The sequence below is a fragment of the Thunnus thynnus genome, chromosome 7 (genome assembly GCF_963924715.1).
Source record: "Thunnus thynnus chromosome 7, fThuThy2.1, whole genome shotgun sequence".
NCBI classification, from domain to species: Eukaryota; Metazoa; Chordata; class Actinopteri; order Scombriformes; family Scombridae; genus Thunnus; species Thunnus thynnus.
The window spans coordinates 21,605,908-21,628,808 of NC_089523.1; the positions used below are offsets into that span (position 1 = coordinate 21,605,908).

Here is a 22,901-nt window from a genome sequence, read left to right on the forward strand (position 1 = left end):
TGACAAAGCTGTTTGTTAAGGCAGTCACCCATTTATTTATTTATTTTGCAATTTCAAGGAAGATTACACTTAAGTAAAAGATTTTAATTCAGCATTCACTCAGCAGGAAACATGATTGTGAAGCCACCAAACATCTGTTGATTTTCTAAATTTGGCTACTGTGGAAGTTTTTGGGGTCATGCACCATCAAATGTCAGTCTGACTCCTTGCTTCCTTCCTTTGCAGCCAGTGTTAGTTTCCCTGCTTCCCTGCAGTGGTAAATGTGTCATAAATTATATTTATTTTAGAAAAGAACTAGAGGTTCTGTAGCGATATAATAGAATCCTCTTCACTTTAATCATATGAATATTACCCAATTAATACATGAAAAACTGATTGTGATGTTACATCATTGTGTAATATTAAGGAAACACCAAAAATACATGATTTGCTTGTTCAAACTCAGCCCAATATCCCATCGAATAAACTCCGTGTTGGATAATTCTGCACCTTGTGATTTACTTCCAGTGCCAGCGCAGGAAGTAGTGTGCCCTGTATGTAGTGAGGTGGGAAGTATGGGTGTGCAGGTTGGGTTGGAGGAGTGTGTAGCACATCTGACTTTCATGCAGGAGACCAGAGTTTGTGTCCACTCACACACTTGCAATTAAGCATGACCTCTCCCTAACCAAGTGTGCATCCTGTCCTTTCCTAATCTTTCCCTAAATTTAACCATACCATAATTGTCATGCAGAAAACGAGAATAAAAAAATGTTGACATTGACCGTAAAAAAACACTGGGGTTGAAGGTAAATCAGGGTTTAAAAATCATCCTATATTGATGTTTTGTCTACCGGCTTGAAACCTTGCCTGTGATGTGAAATCAGGAGCCGATTTCAAGGCAATAAGAAACGTCTCAACTAAGCTTTGTTATGACTTGTCCCTGTGATTCGAATCTAATTCTGCGGTCTTTTGTGATCTTCTTTTCAGATGGAACTGGAGTGTGCTGGTGTCAAGTCCAAGATTAGCGGTCACCCTTCATGCCTGTAACATCGAGAGCAAAACGAAGAACCGACTCTGAATTGGTTTGGGATAAATCTGCATGTTAACATAGGAGGCACAGTTTGTTAGGGTTGTTTTCATGTGTACTTCATGCACACTATTACACAACTACAGAAGAGAACATCATTTACATTAAAAGACTGCCTTTCACTCTGTAGAGGCAACTTACCTTTATTCACCGGACACACTTTGAATGTTAACATGAGGTAAATGTGTGGCGCAGTCATCAAATCGGCTGGATTGGTACGTCCATTGACCAAGAATCATGACTTCTTTTGTTCGTCCGTTCATTGGTTGTTGGTCTTTGACCTAAATGTGTTCATTTGTTTACACAAAGGTGCACCTTGTATTTCAGTTGAGGTAAAAGAAACGAATAATCTGACTGAATCACATATGCATGCACAATGATTTTGTTATGTATAATTTTATTTTGTTAAACCAGTGATAAGGGAAATTACAAGAGTGCACTCAGAGGCAAAATAGCAACTGAATGTCTGTGAGGTGTCTTTCAAACCTTTGTAGCCTATCTTTCTATCTCTTAAGCACATGTCTTTAACCTTGCAGGCATCCCTGTAAAGTGCCATACATCTCAAAATACATGAATGGTATTTAAGCAGTGTTACAAAGTGTTAAACTCAACAATTCCCTTTAATATTTTCTCTCTTGGACAGCATGTAGTGTCCATTGTTGTGACCTGTCATTACCTGTGATTCCCAGTAGCGCCACTGCTGAATAGATTTCCTTCCCCAGATTTTCTGCTATCCTCAAATCTTCTACTGAATGAATGAATTGCTTTTTAATTTTTTTTTCCTCTTGTCAATGTCAGACAGGAAATGACTGGAACTGTTCTGACACAGATCTTTCCACGATCATAAGTCTATTGACTCTAAAAGTCAGATGAGTTGTAAAGAAGGGTCTTGGCCTGCACGAGAGACCAAAGACTCTCCCAATGATGAAGACATGATGATGAATAGCTGAAATAGGTGAATTGGTATCCAAACTGCTGTGAGACAGAAGTCAAAATCCACCGTGCAACTGGTGATGGATATGTGATTTGTATGACCTGATTTGTTTTTCATTTGTATGGTTATGCATATTTTAAGGCAGATTGTCAAAGTAAATTCCGTGTTGTGTATATAGTCTGACATATTTAAGAATATTTGTTTAATACGTCTACCTGAGAACTGTTTTCAGATTGTCAGCCAAAGTCTTTTTGTGTCACTGTTATTGGATATTGTGGGTAGACTAGTGGGGCTAAATTTCTTAGAAAAGTCTGGGCCGCAATAGCGAGCCCAAAGAAGGATTGGGTGTTTAGAGTAGATCTCTAGAACTCTTTGTTTTTGTTGTGTTCTGGGTGTTCTTCAGGCATATTTAAATGGTGGATAGTACAGGGAAAGTGGCAAGAATATAACGATTGTATTACTCATCCAAAGCCTTAGAATGTACCATCGGGTCAGCACAATGCAACATGCCATTTTGAACCATCCAGTTGCCTAATCCACGCCATATTAACACACACACAGAGCACTATGTAACTGTCACTTTGTTTTTGAGTTTTTCTTAACTTTCTTGTAGTTTTTTCTTTAGACAGGAGTGTTTTATTTCATTTTGTTTGGATGATATTTTGATATTTAGTTCTGATTTTCAGTTCTGCTTATTATATTTATCTTTCTTATAATGAATATAAGGTAAAGTGTGTGTTTGTGTGTTCCTCATGCACAGTTTCCTGAAATTCCATGTAATGTTAATTTTAGTATGATTATGATTGTAAACACAATATTTTCTACGTTATGCATATTGTTGAACTGTATGCATATTGTTCATTTCTCTAGTCTTTTTGTGTTCTTTGAACAAAGATGTTTTATATGAGTATCTAACAGTGATGAAATAATAGAACAGAGAGGCTAAGTTGTCACTGTGGCAACCGTCGCCGATAACCGAGTAATATTTTAATGATTGTAAGGTTTGTAACTAGTCATATAAGAAAAAAAAAGACTATTATAAAAAATCTAGTTCTTAGATGTTTAGAGTAAAGATGTTATTTTCTACTGTATCCATTTCAAATAGTAACTATTGTTTTAATATTTTTACTCTCCCTGGAAATTGGGCCATGTTGGAAAACAAGCTGCATATTTGATCACTTTTTCGGGGGCGTTGCTGGCGGGGTCAGGTGAACGTGGTGAGTAGAGACGTGAGTCTGCACACTCATCTCTTACTCAGCCAACTGCAAACAACAAGGGTGGGGTGGGGAATCTTGAGGTGATAAAGGTGATAAAGGTTGACTTTTTTGCACTTCTGTACATAGTCAAAAAAGAGAGAATCATGTATATTGAGATCTTATTTTGAATAAAAAAAATAATGTCTATAATGACAAGGAATTTTGCTAGGATAACAAAAAAATCTTATGAAAGGCTGAACAAAATTGCTTGCATCAAAAGGGCACTGAGTTCTCACTCTCCTACCCCTTTCAGAAAAGGCCAAGTGTTGCTCTTCTTTTTTGTCAGCAGCTTGTAGTTTGCCAGGTAACCTTCCGGAGGAGGCGTCCACTACCCTCCAGCGTAAGGGCCTGACTGGGTTTGTCTGGTCCCCTAACCTGCCTGTACTGACAGGTCTGTGTGTCATGGCCACGCCCTCCCAGGCCCAACCAATCACAACACGTCCTGTCTCTTTACTTTACTCAGAGAGGAATGCATGTTAAAGGAAATACATATACAGTTTAAAAAAAAAAATCACGACACAGTAATATTGAATAAGAAAACATGTTACACAGAAAGATGTATTTACAGTATACAATATTCTATCAATGTAATGGAATAAAATATATATAAAAAATACAAAAATAGAATAGTGGTTTATTTAAAAAAAAAAAGATTCCTGAGACTATACTCACAAAAGTTTCACCACTTGGAGAGTTAAAATACATGCAACACAAACACCATAGCTATAAGTATGTTCTTTATGTTTATGTAAGCTGTGCTTCTAGTAGATGAAACTGACCAAACAGGAATGTAGTTCAACATCAGGCAGAATTTAAGTAAACTGATAATTTGCTTTGTGGTTTGGTCATGAACTCGTTAGTTTGGAGTTTTGTCCTGATCATCTTCGTCATCTCTCATCTCCTACAAGCACGCATGCTTACGTTAATGATATGATGTAAACTGAACTTTTTTCGTTTGTTGTTTGTTTTCTCTGCTTGTAGTGCTAATATGATGTATTCTGTCTTCTGCTGCAGTTTGTTTCTGCTTGTTTAACTGTCACAGGCCCTGTGAAAAGATATGTCATGTTTGTCAGCTGGCCACCTCCTCTGAAAAGCACTTGTAGTGAAAACCGCTGATTGCCACAGTCTAAAGCCATAAAATATAATCTCATCCGAATGAAACTTGTGTGAAGAAACCAGAAAGGAAAAAGAGGTGGGAAATTGCTAGTTGGAACATGTTTGCAGGGTTTATATTAACAACAACATCATGTAATAATTGAAGTCATGAATGTAGTTGATATAACTTGTGGTGTGCTGTGCCAACTTTGATGGATGTGTGCGGTTAAGAGAATAGTTGGTGCATTTTTTCACGGGGCCTGCATTGCTATATTTGATTCTTGCTGTTATGAATTTAAAAAAATGAAATAAAAATTTACAAATGAACTGAAGAAACTGCTGAATATGCATTATTTCATATATATGTGGATCGTAGCTAAAGGTTGTTCTGTCTAAGAAAGGACAAGTTTGACATTTTGGGACATACACTTTCTTGCCAAGAGTAAGATAAGAAGGTCAACTCTCATGTCTGTCCATTCGATTTGAAGTTGGAGCCAGCACAAGGTTAGCTTAGATTGGCATAAAGACTGGAAACAACTAGTCTGGCTGTGTCCAAAGATAACAAAATCTGCTCACCAGCACCTCTATAGTTCATCAATTAACATGTTATATCTCGTTTGTTTAGTGCGTACAAAAACTGAAGTGTAAGTTGCAGTTTTACAGGGATTTATGTTATTTCTTGGCTGGGGGCATTAAAGGATAGATTAACAATTTTTCAAGACTGTCTTAAAACAACAGTCAGGTGCCCAAATGAACAGTGACACGTGCTTTTCTTGCTGTAATCATTCCTCCTGTTCATACTGGCTATTAAACGATCCCCTTGAAATGTGCTTTCAATGTAAGTGATGGGGGCCAAAATCCACAGTGTGTCCACACAATAAATTTGTGCAAAAATGTATTTAAAAGTTTATCTGAAGCTTATATGAGGCTTCAGGAGTCTGAGTTAGTCATATCAAGTGGATATCTGCCACATTTACAGTCTTTTTAGCATCAAATTCCCTCTTTGTGTATCCTCGGACAGTGTTTCCCAGTTGAGCTACGGTGGAAGTATAGTAACAAAAAGCGTGACTTTCTACCACAGTTTCGACTCTATATTTGATTTTACTAATTTGGATGGCTGAAGCTTCATATTAGATTAGAAGACTGTTGTTATAAGACAGATTTGAAAAATTGTGAACCCCTCCTTTAACTTCTTGGAGTCTTGTCATCAATGAGAGGTTGTCAGACAACCAGTGGAGACTCCAAGGTGCCACTGGCCAAGAAATAGTCCCACACATAACCCCACATAACCTCTCATTTAACTCTCACTGATCTTGAACTATTTCTTTAAACAAAGGCAACATTTCACTAGTTACCAATTACCAATAAGCGGGAAAACAAGAACAGTGATGCCACATAACACAAAGCCAATGAACTGATGAAAATTCATCACCTAGATTATAGTGTTGTGTCTGAAACAGGCCATTTACATTACAGAGTTAAAGAGGCTACTTTAAAAAAGGATCTAGATTACTGGATATTAGTTAATGCATGTTGTCAGCACCGTATACATAATGTACCACCCAATATTTCACTTGGTGAAATATGTGACATTACTAATTTCCATTGCTTTTGATTGAAGTCCTATAGCAGCTAATTTGAAAATGACATTTATACTTGAGCTTGAAGTTTCATTCTTGACCTTGGTATCTTGATCTGGCCTGATTATTGATTATTGTTTTTTAACAATGTGTCTGCAAAATCAAGACTTTTTACCTTGTTAAAAGGTTTCTGAGTGATTCAGTAGGCAATCACACCTTATGTTAATATCTGTATCTGAGAAGAGGTCGAGAACTTACAGAGCTGGAGCCGGGACAACAACCTTGTTCTCAACCCAAAGAAAACAAAAGAACTGATATCGGACTTCAGGAGACTGAAACATAATGGCCACAATCCCATTAGCGTCAACAGTGAGAGGGTGGAGGCAGTTCCGAGCTTCAAATACCTTGGGAGTCCATATAAGCCAGGATCTGTCATGGTCCATCAACACAACAGTGATGACCAAGAAAGGTCTTCAGAGGCTTCACTCCCTGAGGTGCCTTAAGAAAGTACAACTTCCACAACAGCTGCTGGTCAACTTCTACAGGCACACCATAGAGTCTATCATTACATACTGCATTACAGCATGGTACTCTGGCTGCACCTCTGAGAACAGGAAGGCCCTCCAGCGCATCATCAAAACAGCTCAGAGGATTATCAGCTCACAGCTCCAGAAACTAGAAGAGATCAACAGAACCCCCTGCAGCCGCAAAGCCATGAACATCTACAGAGACCCGACCCGACCCCAGCCACAGCATCTTCACCCTTCTGCTGTCTGACAAGCGCTACAGAGCCCTGTATGCTCACATGCTCATGTAATACTTCTCCAAACTGCTGCACTACTACTGTAGCTCCACTTGCTCCCACTACCAGACATTTTACTTTTTTCTGTGTATGGACAGTATTTCGTTCTTGTCTATTTTATCTATTTTTTATATTTTTTTGTATCTCTAGTGTCTATATTTTTTTTAATAGTTTTTATTCTTAATTAGGCATCTATAGGCTTGCTCCAAACAACATTTCATTGTACTTGTACAGTGACAATAAAGTATCTTATCTTATCTGAAATTATCAATCTAAATAATCTAAATCTAATTTTTGCAGTAACTTTATTAATTACATAGACTCATATTTAGTTTGCACAATTATCTTACAAACATCAACATTCGTCCTTGTCACAGATATGTTTTACATGTTTTCAATGCACTCAGTGACTCCGCATCGATTTTTATTTTCATTTTTGTATCTCTACGCATTATGCACCAATTTGTCCTCGCTACTGAAGCTACTGAAGCTTCTAATTAGGAGCAAAGATTTTAATTGCAGTAGAAATGTATGCCTCATTTCTTTTAGAATCATGAATTGATTCGCTGATCAAATCTGACTGAGAATGTGATTCAATTTAGATCCAATCTTTTTTTTTTTTTTAAAAAGAAGCTAATTAAGTCAGTAGGATGAGGGATTCCTTGAAATGTTGAGGTAATTTATTCATCTATAATTCAGCTATATAATACAGCATGTACACACACTGTGAAGATTAAAGTAGGCAATTAACATTTAAAATGACACACATCCTAAATTTAAGCCACCCTGCTTTTTTGGCACATGTGTTATGAGTTAATTTGGTTTAATTAGGCCTCTTGATTAGGTTGAAGTGCATCATCATCATCTAATCAGCCAGAATGATTGAAAACACATGTGCAGGTTTGCAGGCGCTTTAAAGTTTGATGTATTTACACAGAGAGAAGTCAGAGGTAAGGTGTCCCTCTCTAGAATAAAACAGAAACCATGCTGCTTGTTCAAAGATGTGATGCACAGTACAGCCACCAGATAGCACCATTTCTTTGTCAATTTGGACTCACAGTTCAGCAGTGACAGCACAGTGTAACTGCATCATCACCTGTTTGTCCAATATCAGAGCTATATACTGCACGTATGAAATAATTGCATACATATTCTTGAATCATATAAGCATTTCAAAAGGCTGATGAGACTGAATTCTGGTGCTCTGATTGTGCGTCAAATGATGTAATAGCCACAGCTGTCAGAGAAAACGAGAGGGACAAATGGTTGAATAGATAGATGGGATTTTACCTCTGAAACTTGGATGTGGTGAGGTATTGGAGGGTTTGCCAACACACAACTTGAGTTGTTGAGGAAATGTTGACTAAGAGAGCATTAACAGGAAGCTGCAGGCCATTATCCCTAATGCATTATTTCTTTACTTTAGTCCGACTTTTACGTCAGATTATCTTCTTGGGGGAAAAAGAATCATTAAATAACCTCAAATTACAGAAAAGTGTGGGTGATTGCAGTTTAGTCCCACAGTTTCTTTTCTTTATTCAATCTCACTCCTCTCTCTCACCCCCTTGTCCTCTTGCAAAACTGTTTTGGCTCTCTCTCCTCCTTCACTCTGTCATCAGCTTCCCCTGCCTTGTCTCTTTCCTTCCATCTCTTTTCCTCCAAGCCTTTCACTCTTCCTTTCCCTCTAGCATCTCTCTTTCCTCTCTTCCCCTTCCCTTCATCTCTCTGTCCAGAGGCGTTAGCAGCAGACTGTGTCATGTGGGGACTTAATGAAGCAGTGCTGATCCAATAATGGCAGCTTCTGTCGCCCGCCTCACAAAGTATGATGTATGACCTCATGTCCGCAACACGTCATGAATCTCACTTACCACAGGCCCCCTCGACATGCCTAGATTTTCAATTAGGCTACCCTTAAAACAACAGAGAAAGCTGAATCATGTGTAGGGGTGATTCTGTGTGTGTGTGTGTGTGTGTGTGTGTGTGTAGAGAGAGATTGCACCCTCAGTCAAGTTGTCTTGTGCGCGTGGGGAAAACAATGAACTGAAGAGTTGCACTGTGAGCACTGAGCCGTAAGTGTCCATTAATATACAATAAATATCATTTAATGAATCACCTCTCAAGGGAGGAAAATACTGAGAAATACAATAAAAATTCAAACACTTCTATTTAGATACAGACAAAAGTGATGTGGGATGTCTTTTCAATTAAGGGGTAGGATAAGCAGTTGAATTTAATGTGTGTGTGTTTTTTTTTAACTGACCCCATGATGGACTAATGCTCTGACCCCATTATAGAAGGCATAATGAGAAAAAAAGAGGGAGGGAGGAGGGAATGGAAAGGAAGGAGGAAGAGAGTGTGAAATGGAGGGAAAGAAAGGCGAGAATGAGTCTTGAACTCATGGTTACTAGAGCTGGCAGGAGGTGCAATCATGAGATATGAGTGCATAAAAAATAAATCATGATGTGTTTTCTTTGAGATCCGAGATAAACAACAGATTAGAGAAGACAGGCATCACGAAGAGTTTTATGTGCATACAAACAGAGACAGACAGGTAATTCCACGCTTGATACACGATGATCAAAAAAGAAAGACAGCTTCATCCTCTTCATCCTTTGACACCTTCACATCAAAGTAATCATTTCATTATTTTTATATGCACCTTCCTCCCCACCTTTGACTTTAAACCTCTTTGCTGTCTCTCCCTCCACTTTTATCGCACCTGTCTGCTGAGTCACCACTTGACTTTCACTAGTGCTACTTGGAGCATGGCTCAAATATCCAATTTTCTATGTGGGAGTGTGCGTGTGTGCATGCATGCATCCAAGTGTATGTGATTACAGTAAGTGTCTGTGAATGTTTTCCTGTGCTGATGGAAAAACAGAGTGGGAGCTGCAGAAGGTTAGTCTAATCATATCTCCTTCTGCAAGAGGAGGCATATCGATCCAGTCATTTGAAGTCCATCATTGAATTTAACACCAGCTGTATATAACAATAACAGGCCAATAAGAGGCCTGTGATTTTGTTGTGTTTTGATGGAGTCAAATCACTGAATACTGTTTGAAGACACTGGGCCAGTGCTGGTACCATTTAGGCATGGCTACAATTTCAACTACACTTTTTAAAGTCAGAAACAACTCCTCTGTACTGAAAGTTCTGGTATCTTCAAACTTACCAGAGTTGCCACTGATATTGCCCACTTTGTTGGCCAATTGATGGCAAGTTCCTGGAGTTAAAATTGAAATTTTTCAACTATAACAGTAAAAGAGGATGTCCTTAACACACCATTAGGTTTGGCTGCTGTGAAGCTTGAACAGAAGATGTGCAATTCAGGCCATTAGCAGTTCTCAGAAGGCTATACATTCATAGACCAAGTTCTTTAAAGAGGGGGGTTCTGAACTGGCTTCTGTAAACTGTGTACTGATAGGTGTTGATGACATATGTTACCTTAAGGTGGCAGTATAACCATTAGGTTATATATTGTAGGTAGTAAAAGGAAGTGGAGAATAAGCCGTGACACGTGAACACGAAGGACTAAATAAAGAAGCTAGCCTTTGCTAGTATAATGTTCCAACCGGAGTATTTATTTATAATATAGGAACATTGCATGGTACCAGGACGGGATTAACTTTTTTTTCGGGAGAAAGGGGTGTCACAAGATGATGGATGCACTTAAACCGCCAAGTCAGTTGAAACTGACTGGAAACGTGGATGCAAATTGGAAGGCTTTTAAGCAGCAGTTTCTGCTGTATCTTTCGGCTTTCGGAGTGGATTGACGGGCAGATGAGAGAAAAATAGCCATGCTGCTCACCGTCGCCGGCACAGACGCCACAGAAGTCTTCAACACTTTTGTGTGTGCTCAACCCGAAGACAGAGACAAGTTGTCTTTCGCTCACGTGTGCAGCACCAGGGAGGGACATTTGATAATTTTCTCACAGACCTCAAGCTAAAAGCACAGACTTGCAATTTTGGTGATCTCAGAGACTCTATGGTAAGGGATCAGATCGTGTTCGGTAAAAAGGATAAGAAGCTCCAAGAAAAATTGTTGAGAGAAGCAGAGCTCACGTTGGGAAATTCTATCAAAATATGCCAAGCCAGTGAGCTAGCCCAGTGAGCCTGCTTTGGGTGCAGCAAGCCAAGTTGGGGAGCGGTGCATGCCCTGTCGGTGAAAGGGAAACAGCGGGGCAAATTCAAGTTCAAAGACAAAGAGACATTTTCCTTTAAGAGATGCGGTGAAAAACATAAAGTGATACAGTGTCCTGCTTATGGAAAAACATGTGCAAAGTGTAAAGGAAAACATCATTATGCAAAAATGTGTTTCTCCAAGGATGTGAAAAAAGGACATCAAGTACACACTGTAACAGAAACGGATGACAGTGATGATTTGAATGAAACATTCTTCATCAAGATGGTGTCAAGTGAAGATGATGATACTGGACAGACAGTGAGTGCAGTGCAAAGTGATAAATGGATGGCGCCACTGTTGGTCAGTGAGATAATGGTGACATTTAGGATTGACACAGCAGCCAAAGCTAACTTAATTAATGAGACTGATGTTGAGGCACTCAAGGTTAAGCCAAAAATAATCAACACCAGAGTAACATCACGGAAGGCATACAATGGTCGGCCGATTGAGACAAAAGGAAGATGCAGACTTAATGTGACATCGAAAGGCAAGCAGTACAACCTACTGTTTGTAATTGTGCCGAAAGGACATGAATCACTCCTAGGAGACAAAGCCTCAGAGGGCCTGGGTCTGGTTAAGAGGGTCTATCAGATAAACAGTGAAGACAACATGGACAAAAGCAAGCAAGAATCAAACTACACAGTGTGAAGGATCGGCAGACATTGTAGAACAGTTTCCCTCTGTCTTTAAAGGACATGGAACATTACCATACACCTACAAAATCCAACTCAAGAGTGAGGCCAAGCCTGTAGTGCATGCACCACGGAGAGTGCCGGCACCACTTCGAGCTGGTTTGAAAAAAGAGCTGGACAGAATGACGCAGCTGGGTGTCTTTCGGAAAGTGGAGGAGCCCATGGATTGGGTGAACTTGTACCAAGAAAAGCAGTGGTGAGTTACGAGTCTGTCTTGATCCTAAAGATTTAAATGAGAACATCAAAAGAGAACACTACCCTATACCAACACGGGATGAGATTAACAGTGAGATGACAGGTGCAAAATACTTCAGTAAATTGGATGCGTCACAGGGATTTTGGCAGTTGAAGCTAGACCCAGAAAGTAGTAAGTACTGCACCTTTAACACGCCATTTGGGCGCTACTGTTTTCTGCGGCTCCCATGTGGCATAATCTCAGCGCCAGAGATCTTTGACAGAGCGATGGAGTCCATAATAGAGGGTCTGGAGGGTACAAGAGTGTACATTGATGACCTGGTGGTTTAGGGAACGACATGCCAGCAACATAATGAAAGACTGAAAAAACCTCTTCACAGAGTGAAACAGAGTAGACTAAAACTGAACAGGAAAAAATGTCAGTTTGGTGTCACAGAGATAACTTTCTTGGGAGACAAGCTCTCGGGAGAGGGGGTGGAACCTGATCATTCAAAAGTGCAGGCTATACTGGACATGCCGCCTCCCACTTATTAAAAAAGGAGTCCTGAGAGCCATGGGAATGATCAACTCCCTTGGAAAATTCATCCCACATCTTTCTTCCAAAACAGCATGTCTCAGAGAGTTGCTCCACCACGATAAGGAGTTTGAGTGGGCTGCTAGACAGAAAAAAGAGTGGAAAAAACTGAAGGAAACCTTATCCACAGAACCAGTCCTCACATTCTCAAAGCCAACAAAGATCTCCACCGACGCCTCAAAAGATGGCTTATGAGCTGTTCTGCTTCAAGCTACGGGAGACAAATGGCCGCCTGTAGCATATGCCTCAAGATCAATGACTGAAACAGAGCAACGCTATGCTCAAATCGAAAAAGAGACTTTGGGTTTGTTGTTCGGATGTAGTAAGTTTCACAGTTATGTCTATGGTTTGCCAGCAGTCTATGGTTTTACAGCAGAGACTGATCACAAACCACTGATTTCAATCATAAAGAAAAACCTGAACGACATGTCCCCTAGAATCCAGTGCATGATGATGAAACTCCAGCGATATGATCTTGAGTTAATCTACACACCAGGAAAATACATAGTGCTTGCAGATGCATTGTCAAGGGCACCAGCACCTAGCAGCAGCGCTGTGGATGGCTCCACGATGGATGATGTTGAAACGCATGTCAGCATGGTGGCGGCTTCGCTACCCGTGTCTGATGTGATGTTAGAGCGTATTGCACATAAAACTGCAAAGGACCCTATGCTGCAGAAGGTTAGCCACCTTATTCACGATGGCTGGTCTAAAGGAAACTGCCCACAGTACTATCCAGTACGTGCTGATCTGAGTGTGACCAATGGCCTTGTGCTGAGACGGAACAGGATTTTCATTCCTCAGTCCAATGCGCCATGACATGCTTCAACATATACATGAGGGACATCTCGGCATAGAGAAATGTAAACGGAGGGCCAGGGAAAGAGTCTATTGGCCAGGGATCAATGTGGATATTGAGAACATGATAGGAAGATGTGACACATGTCTCAGACATCATTACAAACAGACAAAAGAGCCGATGCTCATCATGGAGGAACCTACAGCTCCATGGCAAAAAGTGGGAACTGATCTACTCCATCTGCATGGGAAGGACTATGTTTTGGTTATAGACTATTTCTCAAACTATCCTGAGGTAGCACAGCTCACTAGTACATCTGCGCAGTCTGTTATAACACACTTGAAAAGTTTCTTTGCCAGGCATGGCATCCCTCAGTGTGTGGTTAGTGGCAATGGACCCCAGTACAACTGTGTGGAATTCAAAGAGTTTGCTAAGCAGTATGGATTTCAGCACACTACCTCTAGCCCACTGTATCCACAGGCAAACGGACAGGCTGAAAAGGGAGTCCAGATTGTCAAAAGGCTGTTTAAAAAGGCAAGAGATGGTAGAGCTGACCCATATCATTTGCTCAGTTACCGGACTGCAGCATTGGAGTGTGGGGCATCACTTGCTGAGCTTCTCATGCATCGCAAGCTGCGCACCACTCTGCCACACATTTACAAGGAAAATAAGACGCCACTAGCCAACTGGCTAACAAGCGAATCAAACTGAAATTCAAACAGAAAACGGACTATGACAGAACAGCGAGGAGACTGGAACCCCTTCATGAGATGGATGTTGTGAGAATCAAGGACCCTGGTGCTTGGACCAGAAAAGCAACTGTCCTCAGTGAAGTGGGTCCCAGGTCCTATACTGTGAGGACAGAGAATTGAAGGACATTCTCAGGACATTCTCAGGAGACTGAGTCTGGACAGAGTGCTAGTGTGACTCCAGACTTGCAACACACTGTGTCTCCTACTACACCATTTCCAGTACTGAATGCTCCAGTTTTGAGACGATCTAATAGAGCCAGGAAACCACCTGACAGACTCATAGAACAAGGGCGAAATACTAAAGATGTACAAATAATAATTGAAAAGAAAAAATCAAAAACAGAAAAGTAGAGAGAGAAAACATGTTGACAAGTTTGCATGATGTTTTATGATTTGTTACATATTGGACATGGGTGACTGTTATTGTTATGTCTTGTGTACCCAGTGTATTCGGTGTTGAAGGACAATAAAGCTAAAAAGAAAAAATGTATTAACAATTTTGTTTACGTTATATTTTTTACATGGTATTTTGAATGTTAGCCAGAATGTTAACTTACTTGCAAACTTTAAGTGCGGTATGTGTTCATGTTATAAAAGTATGTTACATCAACCTTCTTATTAAAGGGGATGTACTGATAGGTGTTGATGACATATGTTACCTTAAGGTGGCAGTATAACCATTAGGTTATATATTGTAGGTAGTAAAAGGAAGTTGAGAATAAGCCGTGACACAAGAACACAAAGGACTAAATAAAGAAGCTAGCCTTTGTTAGTATAATGTTCCATCATCATTTATTTATAATACAGGAACATTACAAACTGTGTATAAAGATGGACCTAGCAATGTGTGATGTCACCTGTTGGATTGCATTGGAGCCGGTTTGAAGGTACTTCAGCATTGGCTTCAGCCTCAAGCTGTGGGAGCTGCCGCTTGGAAGGAGTCCAAAAATACTTTGTTGGCCCAATGATGGATCTGATCTGATGGATTTCGCAAATTCGCACAACACACGCTCATCTATCAAAGCTACAGTAGTATTGATTGACACATTTGAAGACACAAAAGTGTATCTGTTCTATGACATGAATAACTGATGAACACTGTGTGCACATTTTTCTCTGTTACTTTACCAGACTGTTACTGTCAGTGCTGTCCCAGCTTCCAAATCAGTGCAGTCGGGATTCTTCTCTTCTGGAGTTTAAACTGGTCTTCATCCTAGACACCTCTGAAAGAGCAGGAGTTCTATGTAGCAATATATATTTCTTCTTAGTCTTCAGTATGAATGAAGCTCAGATCCTTATTTATACATTGATAAAGTAAAAAATCTTTAGTTTAAAAGTTGCTCCTGCCCCCTCTTCCCTTCTTTCTACTTCTGGTTGTTCCAACAACAGTCTGTTGTTGACACAGAATTTGACAAAACTCAACAAATCCATCAACTGTCAACCCTTTGCCAGTCATAATGGGGCACTAGTCTGTAACTATCCATCATTTATTCTCCTTTGGAACGAACAACTTACACTCTCCATCAATCTGACAATGTATGAAGGTGCACATGTGCATGGTGTACAAGTCTATTTTAAGAACACTTGCAGTACAGTGCAGAGGGAGTTTTTACACAACTATTTATAGTTTGTAATGCCTCCATTATCATCACTGGGACCGCAGCCATAAGTGGCCAGTGGAAGCCTGTATTTACTGTAAATTAAGTGCTATAAAACAATCTTTCTTTCATTTTTGCCCTGCAGTGGGAATAATGCTCATTTGTGAAAGCCTTGTGAAAGTCACAGAGGACTTGGCATGTCTTTCCTGTCTGGATTAAATCCTATTTAAATTTAATGATGCAGCAAATAGTTAGACTACAACCTTTAAATTACAATCAGAGCACCACACATTGTTTTCAGGCATGACCTTGAACCTATTCTCAATTTAGTAAGTGAATTTTCAGATTACAGTTTACTGAATATTTTAGCTCTTAGATAGCAGAGGAAGTACAAGTAGGGGGTACATAACAACTGGCAGGACATCTTGCTTCGTGTGACAGAATATGGGTCACACGAAGAGGGTACTGAGGGCACAGCTGTACCCAGAGATGAACGGCCACTATTCACATGGTGACAGGATGTCCCTCTGCGTTACGTGTAGCACACAAAGACAAGAATAAAGGAAAGCAAGAGGAGGTCAGGGAAGGCATGACGTAGAGCCTATTAACATACTGTAAGATATCCTTTATTCTGCGTTAATTAGCCAGTCGTTTGTCTTTATATGTCTGTACTATTTGAGGACGAATGAAACAGCAGCAGGGGGAGTCCACAGAGAATGAGAGCCGTGTACAGAAAGACAAAGCCTAAAGAAAGATCCCACTGTGATACCAGAGCCCACAGGAAGAAAGTGGGAAAAAAATCTGTTGTAACAGCTGTGGTGTAAACTTCATCTTTGTGACAAGACTCTGTGGACAGCTAGGAGGATGAAGTGAAGAGTTGCATCAAGTCACAGCGTCACCCTCAAGCATGTGAAGTTGGGGAGGGGAGGAGAGAGGAGAAGGTGGGGATCACCCTTTCAATCCTTAAGACAGACTGTTTGAAGCTTTAATGTAAATCTGCACTTCGGGGTAGACCGAGTGTAAATCAGTATGCTGCTCGTGTATGCGTATGTATGTGTGTGATACCAGTAATCCATCCCTCTCATTAGTGAGTTTCCTCATCTCCTTCTCTCTTTTTCTCCCTCACTCTTCCTTATCTCTTCCATCTCTGCCACCCGTGTTTAACTCATAAAGCAGCCTGTTCACCGTGGCTATCACCAAGCTATCGGTACAGCGACGATTGGCATCTAAATCACCTGTGGTGTAATTAATTCACAGTGATTTAGGAAGAGTGAGAGGGGCCTATTGCTGAGACACGCAGTTTGGCGTATAAGGCTTCAATGCTGCCCTCCCTTTCTCTCAGTGTCTTGTCTCAGTTTGTCTGGCAGAGATCAAATCTCTAATGGTTGCATTATGTGCTGTATTACATTTTCACAAATTAATTATTCCAGTGCTGGTCCTGTAACAGCTACTTTCATGAAAAAGCGAGAGAGAGATCAGCTTCTTCCCCGATGGGCTTCTTGTAAAAGGTTTTCTTAAATTAATTGTTAAATGTATTGGGAAATACAGTTATTTGCTTTCTTAGAGAGTTAGAAGAGGAGATCAATATCACTCTCACGTCTTTATGAAGCAACTATAGTTAGCTTAGTTTAGCTTAGCTTTAAGGCTGGGAACAGGGAGAAACCGCTAGCTTGGCTCTGTCCATTACAAAAAACAAAAAGCAAAAACAAGATATTACTTGTTAGTTAATGAGATTCAGATGTGCAGGTAGGTGGATTTTCTTAACCTTTGGGTAGAGCCAGGCTAGGTGTTTCACCCTTTTTCCAGTCTTTGTACTAAGCTAAGCTAAGCTAATTGTCTCCGGGCTCCAGCTTCATATTGAATAGACAGATGAGAGTGGTATCGATATTCTCATCAAACTCTCAGCAAGAAAGCAAATAACTGTATTTCCCAAATATTCCTTCAACACACATTTCCATCTCTTCAGGCAGGCCTTTGTGCCACATTTTATTACACGTGCTTCCCAGTGTGAAGGTACGACATTATTCTTAAATTTGAACTTTTTGGAGGAAAACAGGAAAGGAAATGTTTGTGGCATTTATACAAAAGATAGCAATCACAGTACAGGAGATGTCTGAGCTTCCTTTGCTTGGATTTGTCTTTTTTCTCCATTGGATTGCCACGGCATGGAGGGCTGTTCTTCCCTGAAATGAAGTCTTATCAGGTCGTAGCTATCACACACTTGATATGTGTTTTAAACCCACAAGGGGTCAAAATGCAGAGATAAATAGTGAGTTGCGGTTTTATCTAGGGTCTGTCAGTCTAATTTCACTGCTATTTCCTGCGCCTAGCTGTGCCCAACCCACCACTGTGCTCCTCCATGTGACCTTCAGCCCGAGTGTATTCATGTAGGCAGGTAAACCTGAGGCAGGCAGTTTCTCATGAACCAGTGTGTGAATAATCCTTAGTAGCACTGTGACTCAGACACTTTATCACACAAGAACAAACATCTGCTCAGGAGGCTCTATTTTTATCTGAGCCACTGTTGGATTCAGGCAGCTCCTGTTTTGAAATCAATCTTATTTTTGATCAATCTTTATATTTGCCAACCGACTATGACTTAGCCAATAATAATAGACCAGTTGGTGGAGCAAAGCGTTTCAAGTTGTACTGACTTCCTCCTGTAATCCTTTCTGTCACCTTATTAGGCTTGGAAAAATGGTGCCCGCCAGACCATAGAGCTATCTAATACGAAGTTAAAAAAGTAGCATCACTGTTCTTTGGTTAAATGGGTCTGTGAAAGTACAAGGGAGTAAAAGTTGAAGAATGCAGGGAGGAGGAGGAAACAGATATATTAATCTCCTGAAAGTTACTGTAGAGGAGAAAGTTGAGTAACTAAGGCGGCATACAGTTGTTCTTTTCCAAACTCAGGAAGGTAATTACTGAGAAAATTCTTAGGCTAAAATATTTTTTTACCCTACACATGACTGCACAGCTGAAGTCTTGACCTCCAGGCTAACTGCTGTTCCACTACCCTCTGCAACTGAAACAATGATTAACGAACATCTACAGTTTTAACAGGTTAAACCATGATTCATTAGTTAGCATGCCAAAAGCCTACAGTTCCAGTGAAAATGTACCAGCCTTCGCCTGCAGTGTTGTTCTCCCAACTTTTTAGCTGTAATCTGTGTTGTCTAAAAAACATCTGCACTATTTGGTCCTCCCTGTCCTGCTGTTACTACAGACATGTCTGAACTAGCTGCAACCCCTTGACACCTTCACTGTCAAGCTGGTCACAATAATAAGGAGAACAAGAAAACCTCCTGTTATTTGGACTTGGGAGTGTTCACGTATATTTCCAAGATGGTTACCTTGACTGCTGCAACAAACAAAACACCGGCACTCACAGATCTATCTTCTTAGTATTTATGGACAATAATTCTGTCCACAATAAACCGTTACTGTCCACCAGATACTCTGTTTAAGACTTAAAGCTGTGTGCACTGCTATTTTTACACTGACTGCTAGCCTTTTGGTCACACAACTTTTTCTGTTATTTTTATATTGTTATGATGTGGGGTATCCATGTTAAACATGGTCAAAGAGGTAAACATATGTAAAATGCTCAGTGAAAGTCAAAAGCCCAGGCTTCAACCTGCTCTGAATGCTTTGTTTTCAACGTCACCTCCACTTCCTCATCAAACTGATGTCAGATCGCATATGGCCATCTGTTCTTCAGTCTTTGATGTAAAGGTTGATCCATGGGTTCTTCACGTTATCCACTCACATATTTCGGATCAGATTCAGGCTCAAACATGTGCAGATGTATTTGAGACATTTTCATTTCAACTAAAGAACCAGAAAAGGAAGTGTTTGTTTTTTATGTAGCTTATGGCGCTGCCAGAAATTTACTGAGGGGAGCTAACCACACAGAGTGGGCTTATCAGGAGAGGGCCTTAAAGAGACAGGAGCTAAAATACTGCATAAATGGGCTGCATAAAGGATCAGTATAAGATAAATAAGGACTTTTTTAAAGACACAAAATATACATATAGAATTGGAAATGTGCACTCAGACAGGCTGAGTCTGTTGATGCTTTTAAGATGCGCCTGAAGACCCACTTTTATTCTCTGGCTTTTAATTGTGTTTAATCTGTTTTTTTTTTGTTGTTTTTTTTTATCTCATTCCTTGAGTTTTAAATTGCATTTAAACTTGTTTCTATTTTTATCTTGCTTTATTTCCACAACATCTGTTATGCACATATATGTCTTTATGCTTATATGTATGTCTGTCTTTGTGAAGCATTTTGGTGTAAAATCTGTTTGCTTTTTAAAGTGCTATATAAATGAAATACATTTGAAACTTAAAACACTAAAAAACAAAATATTAAACAAACAACAATATTGTTTTTTTTAAAAAAAAATTACCATCATTAGCTGGACATATGGAGTGAACCTCTTAACAAACTGTTGAGTAAGGTTACGTTTTGAGGTTGGATTTTTACTCATTTGTGTTATTATGCATGTTAGTGTGATTTTGAAAGAGTGAGATACAGTTGAACGTTAGCCTTGAACATCAAATTATTTTTCTCTTTTGCTACTCAGTTTGAACCTGACTCTCAGCCTGCTTCTCTTCATCTGCAATTAAATGCTTTGGAACTCCCATGGTGCACTGCTGCCTTCCTGTCTTTTTCTTTGCCTCCCATAACAAGAAAGGATGGATTGTTTCATTCTTGGCGCTCCCATCTCTCCCAGATGTGACACACTGTTGCTTCCTTTCTCTTTTCATATCTGTCAGTTTTCCCTCTGTTTTGTGCTCTATATTCAGAGTCTCCTTCCCTCGTCCTCCCTCTGCTTCTCTTTTATTCATTCACCCGTTGGTCCCTCTCTCTGTCACTAATGCTTCCCGTTGTCACATCTCTCTTCTCTCTATGTGCTGTCCCTTCATCTGCCTTTTAAGTCTTCCTCCCCCTTGTGCTTCATCCATCTCTCTCTCTCTCCTGTCACGGTGCAGAATATTGATAACTGGCACTCTGACAAGGAGGGACCCTTAAACGCAACGCCTGAAAAACCTCCACAACATGGCAGCTGATGTTTCTCTTTTATATCTCAGGTGTCGAACCAAGACTTGCTTTAATTGGCAAGCTGCATTGTGACTTCATGTCATTTTATAATTAGAACCCACTTGTGGTGTGTGCAGCCACAACCATTAATTGTTTCTCGTTTTCTTTAATGGCAGTGGTGCGCTCAAAACACTCTTGTGTTAATTAAGAAAATAAAGTAAAATAGAAGAGCATGTGAGTGAGTCAACGCTTTGGAATGTGGTTAATCGACTGCGATTTCCTGAGAAAATGTTGAGGAGTACAATATTGTATTGTTGGTATGCATGTGTGAATACAAGTGTGTGTGTTTGTGTGTGTGAGAGAGAGAGATAGCACGTGAGAGAGAGAGTGAGTAAGCGCGTAATGTTTCTTTTTTTCTTTCTTTCTGTCTCCCTCTCCCTGTCTTTCTTTTGCCAAGGCTGTGTATCATGGCTGCCAAATGTGTTCCAACACCTCTTGGCATGTTTAGACACGGCAGTTTACACACCATACAGTAGATCCAACTCTGAGAAATGATTTACTGCTCAGTTTTTGTGCATTGTCTCAAATACATCAAACACACATTATTTTTCACCTCGTCAAATTGCTCATAAAATGCACAACCTTGTTCGCTTTCCACTCTGAATGATCAGCAATTTTACGGTGGCTTGGTTGCCTAATGGGAAAAGTTAGACAAAGTCATTTTCTCCCCTCTTTTCTCCCTTCGTTCCATTTCTCACAGCAGGATTTATTTCATTAAGGATTTAGTGAATTAGAGCAATTCTGATTATGATTCACAGAAAAGATGATAATGTTAATGCTGTGAGGTACTATATGTTGAGATGGTGCCATTCATTCACTTATTTGCCTTCCTCCACACAAAATAGGATATTTCACCAAAGCACTTAGACACTTGTACAAATATACAAACAGAAATATGAGCGCAGTTATAGCTCTTTTCTGCTCAACACTACCAGAGGCACATAGGATGTGTTGGGTGAAAATGGAAGCAGTCCAGGAAATATTGGATTAAAATCTAATTTAGTTGGCAGAGTGTAGATCGATGTGGGGCTCTCCTGGAAAGATAATGTACATCCTGTACGTCTCACCAAGCTCCTGAGTCTTTATGAGTCAGCATTAGCCCAACTATAAGGCCACAGCTTTACGCTAATGTGCACCATTAGCCCCTACTCTTTCACCCCCACTTTGCTCAAAGCATCTCGGCATCTCAGTATCCTTGTCTCCAGTGCAACAAATTGAGTAACAGAGAACCCTCTCCATTAGACGATAACAGTGCTACCCCGCTTTCCTCTCCATCCATCCATCCATCCATCTATCTGCATTCCTCACATTTCACACTTAAAACCCTCTACTTTGGAAATGTTTCGTCATTTGACCTGACACCTCTCATAAATCAGATTAAGTGCCTAGTTTCACTCTGTTTTTACAGCTTGACTGTTGCAAATTGAGTTTAGAAACGTGCTTTTTTTTTTTTTTCACCTTAAGTCCAAACTGTTGTTCCTCGGTGTAAATGAAATAAAATAAAATGAGATTTCGATCTGGCAGTTGGGAGCCCTCAGGCAGACTTGACATCATTTTTGAATATTGAGAGATAATGATAGTGTAGGTAATAAAAAAAAAAATCTCCCTCCAAGTCGTGAGAATCTTGTTGGCCTCACCCTACCTGACTGTAATTACTATTACTTGTAACATAGAGAAGTCAGTTTAATTTCTGCTTGTTATCTGCCCTTAAAGGATAAGACTGGCAATATACTGTTTTTCCTTTTGTCAACAAATCCCATGAAAAGTCAAAAACCAACAATGAACTGATCCTTCTAACTAACTAATTATTGCTACTAAGTATACTTAGCATTCTTCATAGACCTCTATTGTTTTCTCAAAACTATTAAAAGCACATCAGTGAGCCACATTGTTGTGCAGGGTGGCATGGTGGGCACTGTAGTTTATTTGAGGTCAATCCCACATATCTATTAATCCACGTCTAAAAATACTTGGGGCTGAGTATCACAGACAGGCAGGGAAGTCAGAAAGTTTTGAGAGGCAGACAAACACATTGTTGATTTGGGTCTTTTAAAGGGATTTGCTGACAATGTAGAATATGGACAGCCTTATCCCTTAAAAAGTAAGTTGTTCAAAGCCTGTCACTCACACAGGATCTGGTCAGAGTTTATTCTGCATTTCAATTTCAATTTAAAGTTTCATCATCCTCCTCTATTCAGTCAATGTCAGTACTTGCATTTCAGAACCAGTAAGGGAATGAAGACTGCTTAAGTTATGTGATTTATGCAGAGTTCT

General features: G+C 39.9%; 1 protein-coding gene across 8 annotated transcripts in view; it reads left to right on the plus strand.

Annotated features, from left to right (window-relative positions):
* LOC137186198 (muscleblind-like protein 1) overlaps positions 1–4,678 on the plus strand; it is a 74,201-nt gene extending 69,523 nt beyond the window's left edge. For all 8 annotated transcript variants that reach the window (XM_067594924.1, XM_067594931.1, XM_067594923.1 and 5 more), the window contains one exon: positions 967–4,678. The gene's annotated coding sequence lies outside the window, so the exon portion shown is untranslated. The remainder of the gene's footprint in view (positions 1–966) is intronic.
* The last annotated feature ends 18,223 nt before the right edge of the window (positions 4,679–22,901 follow it).